Below are 9,457 nucleotides of genomic sequence, written 5' to 3'. Positions count from 1 at the left end.
TGAGGTGGAGTGCTTACTATTATAGCTCCTCTGAAAGTTAATTTTCTGCTCTCCTCTATCAGTAAGGCAGTAGCTGCTCAAAATGATCATAGATAATTGGATTTCCGAAACCAAAGTCCCAGTGACAATAGTGTTTTTTCCTGAGCAAGATGCAAGGGTGATTTCTTTCCTGTGTTCTTGTCCAGATGTATTCCAAGAATGAAGACATGGACAAAAGATAGTAGATGGGTGGAAATTTATTGGAAACAAGTACAGACTCCCACATGGGGAGGAAATCTCAAAGGGGGTAACCCACTAAGCCCTTTTTCCTAAGGCTTATATAGCCTGCAATTCTTTGTTTCTTGATGCTGTCTTCCAATTTGTAGAATATTAGCTTCAAAGCTCAAACCCCACGTGGTGACCCCTCTTGGTCTTCCCCTTCAGTGGTAGAATTCTCTATCTCCTGTGAAAATCTCTTTTCCTCTTTCTCCCATTTGTCAGCATTTGTCTATCCCCTGTGAAAGTTTGTTTCCTCTCTCTCCCCATACCCTGTGGCTTGTCCCTATCTTCTGTGAATGGATGTCTTCCTCTCCCCTTATCCTGTGGCACCTTTTCTCTGTGAATGTATGCCTTTGGCAGCTCCAAGCCCCCAACTATGGGCTCCAAGCCTTCCTTCCCCAAGGACCCTCTTTATTTCTAAAACTCCCTAAACCTGCCTATTTTACCCCCTAAATCTCCTTTCACCATGATTTTTGAAATGCAAATACCAGGAACTCTGGTCTGGGCCATTTTAAAAACAAATCTCTGGAAGATAGCCAGCTAAACAAATCACTTTTAACTTATTTCAATTATTCCTTTCTAAATTAGTAAATTTAATTAAAGTTATTGAATTTTCAGATATTTTGAAATAACATGAAATACTGAAATATTGATTGCTAAATAATTCTTTTTTAATTCACCTGCTTTTGTTTTTATTGCTGAAAATATGTAAAATGGATTTAAGTTTTTGATAGAATATCTGGTGCTTGAAAGTGACAGTGTGTTTAAAATGTGTTCCTAAACATCAATCTAAGGAATGCTGGTCACATATTTTATTTTGGTTATTGAAAATTGAGGCTTCTAAGAGTTAAAAATTCAAATTAAGTTGGGAGAAATTATATGGTTGTGATAATAGAATGCATTAGGTATGGAGATTCATTTTTGAGGGAAAAAATTCTTGCGTTTTTTTCTGCAAAAAATTAGTGATTCTATATAATAAAAGGCTAATATGCAAATTGTCCCTATGGACAGCAATTCGACTGACTGGGAGTTAGACATGCACTGATCACCAGGGAGCAGTGCGGAACATGGCAGACATTGGTGACACCGCGCTGGTCTTGGGATGGTGGAGCAGGTGAGCGGGTGGTGCCAGGCCAAGGCAGATGTGAAAGGAGGCCCAGGCCAGTGGCAGTGGCAGGCTGAGATGGGAAGGGAGGCCCCAGCCACAGCCATCAGCCACTAGGGACCCTACCCATGCATGAATTTTGTGCACTGGGCTTCTAATCCTAATATATAAAAACCCAGGGTCTGTAACAACTGACCAAAGGCTCGACCAAACACTGGAAGTCAGTCCTGCAGCCACAGCGACCCAGCACTGACTGCCAAGGGGGCTGCAGATCAGGCCCAGAGAGAGGTAGTGTCTGATCCATAGTCTCCATGGCAGCTGTTGATCAGCTGTTGCCTCTCTCTTCTCTCCGGGCTTCACCAGTAGCCACGTTTCTGTTTCATTTCAGGCCTCCACGGGAGCTGCTGATCAGCCCTGCCTCTCTGATCAGGCCCAGAGATACGCCCGGAGATGCTGACTGGCATAGAAACTGACCAATCTGAACCAAATCTGGGTGAACTGTGAGGTGCCAATGACTGCCTAGGAGGCAGAGCTCTTTTTTTAAATATATGTTATTGATTTTTTAGAGAGGAAGGGAGAGGGATAGAGAGATAGAAACATCAATGAGAGAGAAACATCCATCAGCTGCCTCCTGCACATTCCCCCCACTGGGTATGTGCCCGCAACCAAGGTACATGCCCTTGACCAGAATCAAACCTGGGACCCTTGAGTCTGCAGGCCAACACTCTATCAACTGAGCCAAACTGGTTAGGGCAGAGGCAGAGCTTTTGACACCGACTGGCATAGAATCCAACCAATCAGAACCAAATTGGCTGGCAAGGGAGGTCAGTTGGTGGTGACATCAGGCCTGCATGGGAGGACAGTTGGGGGCAACCAGGCCGGCAGGGGAGGGCAGTTGGGGGCAAGATCAGGCCGCTGGGCAGGGCAATTAGGGGTGATCAGGCAGGCAGGCAGGCAGAGGTGGTTAAGGGTGATCAGGCAGGCAGGCAGAGGTTAGGGGCAATCAAGCAGGCAGGCAGAGGCAGTTAGGGGTGATCTGGCAGGCAGGCAGGTGAGCAGTTAGGAGCCAGTGGTCCCAGATTGTGAGAGGGATGTATGACTGCCAATTTAGGCCTGATACCAGCAGTTAGACATTCCCCAAGGGGTCCCTGATTGGAGAGGGTGTGGGCTGGGCTGAGGGAACACCCTCTCTGTGCATGAATTTTATGCACTGGGCCACTAGTCTATCCTATCGAATAAAAGAGTAATATATAAATTAACCGTCACTCCGTTACAAAATGGCGGTGCCCATAGCCACAAGATGGCGGCACCCAGTGCTCTCAGCCCTGCCAGAGTCCCCCAGTCCAGCTCCACCGAAGTCCCCCAGTCAGGCTGGGAGGCATGCACACCCACACACCGATCCCACCACCAGTGGAGGCAGCCCGGGGTGTGCAGCTGGGAGGCGGTCAGATCCCCACACACTGATCCCCTTGCCAGTGGCCAGGCTGTGCGGCTGGGAGGTGGCTAGGCCCCCACACACCGATCCCCACCGCCAGTGGAGACAGCCCGGGGTGTGCGGCTGGGAGGCGGCCAGATCCTCACACACCGATCCCCATGCCAGCCACTGGGGTGTGTGGCTGGGAGGCGCCTGCGGTGTCCGGCCATGGGTCGTGTGGGATGTGCCCACTCAGGTAGCGGATCAAGCCTGGCTGCTCTGCAGCCTCTGGAGTGTCTGGGGCTGAGCAGCGAGGCTGGATTGTTTGGACCTGTTGGCCTGGCCAGGGGTTGCGTGGGATGCGCCCACTAATGTAGTGGATCAAACCTGGCTGCTCTTCGGCCTCTGGAGTGTCTGGGGCTGAGCAGCAAGGCTGGATTGTTTGGGCCTATGGGCCTGACCAGGGGTTGTGGGGACCAAGTGGACAGGCGGGATCCGCCCACTCCAGTGGCAGATCCAGCCTCACTGCTCTCCAGCCTCTGGCATGTCTGAGTCTGTCAGCCCCTCCATGATGCTGGATGTTGCATCCAGGGGATACACAAGTGGGCAGAGAGTTGACTCTGCGTCTTCTGGCGCAGGGGGACTTGATGCTGTGTCCCAGTTTGTGCTGGCCCAGACTCTGACAGCAGGGAGGAGGAAGTCCCACCCCCACAGAATCAGCCATAATCACCCATTGGTCAGACAACTCTCAGTGGCCTGACAGCCATCTGACAGCAGGGAGGAGGAAGTCCCACCCTTAGAGAATTGCCTGTTGGTCAGACAGCTCACTGCCACCTGACTCGCATTCACCTGACAGCAGGGAGGTGGAACTATGGCTAAACATTTACTATTGATACAAGGTAGCTCTGCAGCCAAAAGAAGCTGGCGTTATCGACAGAAAATGTCTGAAGACCAACGTGATTCTGATCTTGAAAGAAGGCAGCACCTGCGACAGAATGTATCTGAAGAGCAGCTATTGGAAAAATGTCACTCTGAAGCTGAAAGAAGCTGGTGTCATCGACAAAAAATGTCTAAAGATCAATGTGCATCTGAACTTGAAAGAAGGCAGCAGTGTCGACAGAACATGTCCAAAGAACAGTCATCAAGAAGTACTACCAATACTGGTAGGAACTGCCTTCACAGCGAAAATGGAGTACATGAGGATGCAATTCTCGAACATAGTTGTGGTGGACTGACTGTTATATGTCAATTTTGCCTATCACTAAATATCTCTGATGAAAAACCATCTGATGGGAAATTTACTCGATATTGTAGCAAAGGTAAAGTCTATCTAAATGATATACATTTTCCAGAATACCCAGCATATTTAAAAAGATTAATGACAAACCAAGATTCTGACAGTAAAAATTTCAGGGAAAATATTTGTTCCATAAATAGTTCTTTTGCTTTTGCTTTTGCTTCCATGGGTGAAAATATTGCATCACCATCAGGATATGGGCCATACTGTTTTAGAATACACGGACAAGTTTATCACCGTACTGGAAGTTTACATTCTTCAGATGGTGTTTCTTGGAAGTTAGCTCAACACTATATTTTGGATACAGCTGGAGCAATGTAAAAGATTAGCAATGCCAGAAAACCAGGGCTGCTCAGAACGACTCATGATTAACATCAACAACCTCATGCATGAAATAAATGAATTAACAAAATTGTACAAGATGTTACATGAGGTAGAAAAGGAAGCCCAACCTGAAGCAACAGCAAATGGTCTAGCTCCCACAGAAGTAACTATGGCAATTAAATACGATCGTAACAGTGACCCAGGGAGATATAATTCTCCCCGTGTAACTGAGGTTGCTGTCATATTCAGAAACAAAGATGGAGAACCTCCTTTTGAAAGGGACTTGCTCATTCACTGTAAACCAGATCCCAATAATCCAAATGCCACTAAAATGAAACAAATCAGTATCCTGTTTCCTACATTAGATGCAATGACATATCCTATTCTTTTTCCACATGGCAAAAAAGCCTGGGGAACGGATATTGCATTAAGACTCAGAGACAACAGTGTAATCGACAATAATACTAGACGACCTGTAAGCACAAGAGTCACACAGAGGCAGTATTATGGATTTCATCTCTCTGTGAGTGACATGTTTAATGCTATTTTAAATGCAGAAAAGTTAACTCAACAGTTTATTGTGGATTCATATTAAAAATGGAGGCCAATTGGATAAATTTCATTAAAGCAAACCAATCTAAGTTGAGAGTTGAAAAATATAGTGGTTTGATGGATTATATCAAATCTAGATCTGAAAATGACAACGTGCCAATTGGTAAAATGATAATACTTCCATCATCTTTTGAGTGTAGTCCCAGAAATATGCAGCTGCGATATCAGGATGCTATGGCAATTGTAACAAAGTATGGCAAGTCTGATTTATTATAACCATGACATTCAACCCCAATTGGGCAGATATTACAAACAATTTACAATGCTGGCAAAATGTTGAAAACAGACCTGACCTGGTAGCCAGTGTTTTTAATATTAAGCTGAACACTCTTTTAAATGGTATGTAAATTCCATTTATTTGGCAAAGTAATAGCTAAGATTCATGTCATTGAATTTCAGAAATGCAGACTGCCTCACACTCAGATATTATTTAAATTAGATAGTGAGTCCAAATTACGAACAGAAGATGACATTGCCCGTATAGTTAAGGCAGAAATTCCAGATGAAGACCAGTATCCTCGACTTTTTCAAATTGTAAAATCAAACATGGTACATGGACCATGTGGAATACAAAATCCAAATAGTCCATGTAAGGAAAATGGAAAATGTTCAAAGGGAGATCCAAAAGAATTTCAAAATGCGACCATTGGAAATATTGATGGATATCCCAAATACAAATGAAGATCTGATAGCACCATGTCTATTGGAAATAAAGTTGGTGATAACTCTTGGATTATCCCTTATAACCCATATTTGTGCCTTAAATATAACTATCATACAAATGTTGAAATCTGTGCATCAATTAGAAGTGTCAAATATCTATTTAAATACATCTATAAAGGGCACGATTGTGCAAATATTCAAATTTCTGGAAAAAGTATCATTCATGATGAAGTACAGGACTTCATTGACTCCATGTATGTGAGCACTCCTGAGGCTGTTTGGAGACTTTTTGCAATGTGAATGCATGACCAATCTCATGCAATCACAAGATTAGCTATTCATTTGCCAAATGAACAAAATTTGTATTTTCATACTGATGATTTTGCTGAAGTTATAGATAGGGCTAAAAGGCATAACTTAACTTTGATGGCTTGGTTCTTATTGAATAGAGAAGATTCTGGTGCACACAATTATTGTTATTGGGAGATTACACAACATTATGTGTTTAATCATTCTTTGTGGACAAAACGCCAAAAGGATGGGAATAAAGTATTAGGTAGAAAGTTCACTGTGAGCTATAGAGAACCAGAACGATATTACCTTAGACTTTTGCTTCTGCATGTAAAAGGTGCAATAAGTTTTGAGGATCTGAGAACTGTAGGAGGTATAACTTATGATACATTTTATGAAGCTGCTAAACACCGAGGATTATTACTTGGAAAGATACGACTGACAATGTGATCATCCTTAATCTGCCCAAACAACTTTTTGCATATATCTCTGTGTTTGGATGTCCTTCTGCTGCAGACAAATTATGGGATGAGAATAAATCTTATTTTATTAAAGATTTCTATTGGAAATTGCACCGAAAAGAAGGTGCCTGTGTAAACTGTGAAACACATGCCCTTAACGAAATTCAGGAGGTATTCACATTGCATGGAATGAAATGTTCACATTTCAAACTTCTGGACTACCCTTTATTAATGAATGCAAATACATGTGATGGATTGTATGAGCAACAACATGCAGAGGTTTTGATAAATTCTCTGAACGATGAACAGTTGGCAGCCTTTCAGACTATAACTTCAACCACTGAAGATCAAACTGTACACCCCAAATGCTTTCTCTTGGATGGTCCAGGTGGTAGTGGAAAAACATATCTGTATAAAATTTTAATACATTATATTAGAGGTCGTGGTGGTACTGTTTTACCCACAGCGTCTACAGGAATTGCTGCAATTTTACTTCTTGGTGGAAGAAGCTTTCATTCCTAATATAAATTACCAATTCCATTAAATGAAACTTCAATTTCTAGACTCGATATAAAGAGCGAAGTTGCTAAAACCATTAAAAAGGCCCAACTTCTTATTATTGATGAATGCACCATGGCATCCAGTCATGCTGTAAACACCATAGGCAGATTGCTAAGAGAAATTATGAATTTGAATGTTGCATTTGGTGGGAAAGTTCTCCTTCTTGGAGGGGATTTTCGACAATGTCTCAGTGTTGTGCCGCATGCTCTGCGATTGGCCATAGTACAAACGAGTTTAAAGTACTGTAGTGTTTGGGGATGTTTCAGATAGTTGTCTCTTAAAACAAATATGAGATCAGAGGATCCTGCTTATAGCGAATGGTTAGTAAAACTTGGAGATGGCAAACTGGATAGCAGTTTTCATTTAGGAATGGATATTATTGAAATCCCCCAGGAAATAATTTGTAACAGATCTATTATTGAAGCTACCTTTGGAAATAGTATATCCATAGGTAATATTAAAAATATATCTAAACATGCAATTCTTGGTCCAAAAAATGAGCACATTCAAAAATTAAATGAAGAAATTTTGGATATACTCGATGGAGATTTTCACACATATTTGAGTGATGATTCCATTGACTCAACAGATGATGCTGAAAAGGAAAATTTTCCCATTGAATTTCTTAATAGTATTACTCCTTCAGGAATGCCATGTCATAAATTAAAATTGAAAGTCAGTGCAATCATCATGTTATTGAGAAATCTTAATAGTAAATGGGGTCTTTGTAATGGTACCAGATTTATTATCAAAAGATTGCTACCTAACATAATTGAAGTTGAAGTATTAACAGGATCTGCAGAGGGAGAGGTTGTTCTGATTCCAAGAATTGATTTGTCCCCATCTGAAACTGGCCTCCCATTTAAATTAATTTGACGACAGTTTCCCATGATGCCAGCATTTGCGATGACTATTAACAAATCACAAGGACAAACTCCAGACAGAGTAGGAATATTACTACCTGAACCCGTTTTCGCACATCGTCAGTTATATGCTGCTTTCTCTTGAATTCGAAGAGCATGTGATGTTAAAGTTAAAGTTGTAAATACTTCAACCCAAAGGAAATTAGTCAAGCACTCTGAAAGTGTTTTCACTCTTAATGTGGTATACAGGGAAATATTAGAATAAGTTTAATCACTTTATCAGTCATTGTTTGCATCAATGTTTTTATATCATGTTTTTGTTGTTTTTATATCATATTTTTGCTGTTTTCATATGATGTTTTTGTTATTTTTATATGTCTTTGTTGTTCTTATATCATTTTGTTATTGTTTATTAATAAATTCATATATTATTTTCATATACATTTTACTCATTTCCTTTCATCTCTCATACTTCTTTATAGAGAAAGGGCAAATAGCAATATTAACATATTTCCTCTAATTAATTCCCTTTTAATGTGCATGAATTTCATGCATCAGGCCACTGTGGGATCCTTGTGGGATTGGGCCTAAACAGGCAGTCAGAAATTCCCCGAGGGGTCCCAGATTGGAGAGGGTGCAGGTTGGGCTGAGGAACAACCCTCCCCCCATGCACAAATTTCGTGCACCAGGCCTCTAGTATATATATAAAACCCTAAGGGACCATTTGACCGTTCAATCATTCATCTGGTTGCTATGATGTGCACTCACCACCAGGGAGCAGATACTCAATGCAGGAGATGCCCTGGTGGTCAGTGCGTTCCCACAGTGGGAGCACTGCTCAGCTGACAGCTAGGCACAAGACACCAGGCACATGGCTGGCAAGCTCAACTGCTCAGTGCAAGCCTCTCCTGTGGACATTCCCCCTGCACACCACTCCTCCATACGGACTGGGACCAGGATCAGGACCGGTATCGGAACTGACTGGGTGCGAGCCTGAGGCCACTTCTCAGTCATGGGCACACCAGTATCACCCTAGGATGGGTGCACAGAGACCACAGTGGAGCATCAGCAAGCCTACCAGACAGTGGTTGTGGCAGCAGGCACAGTAGCGCTGGGATGAGCAGGAGTGGGATGAGCGGGAGTGGCACCAGCAGACTGCCAGTTTCAGCCTAATCCCTGCAGGCCAGGCTGAGGGGCCCCTAAAAAGGCCTCTAGTTTTAATTATGTTATTGTATTTATGTGTATGGTCTTTTTGTGGTATGTGTTTCTCTGTGTATTGTGTGTGATATTGTATCTGGTCCAGATGGCATTACTAGGATATAATCTTTTATTGGTCTAATTTTTTAAAATTACATACTTATATAAATTAAGCAGAATTCTGTGGTCTGGACAAAATATTTAATATTAAAACTGGTTTAAGTTTGATTATTATCTTTTAGAGTTATTACTATAAAATATATGTTTTTACTTAGATTTACAGAGTTTATGATATAATTTGTTGGTTAAGTATATTTGACAATCTTTCCAAAGTTTAAATTTTAAGACTTTTTAATTGAGAAATGACTTTGAGTCATTCCAATGGGCCCTGGAATAACTCAAGGATTTATT

The sequence above is a fragment of the Cnephaeus nilssonii genome, assembly GCF_951640355.1.
Source record: "Cnephaeus nilssonii genome assembly, chromosome: Y".
Lineage (NCBI taxonomy): Eukaryota > Metazoa > Chordata > Mammalia > Chiroptera > Vespertilionidae > Cnephaeus > Cnephaeus nilssonii.
Note: the sequence above shows the minus strand (reverse complement) of the source record.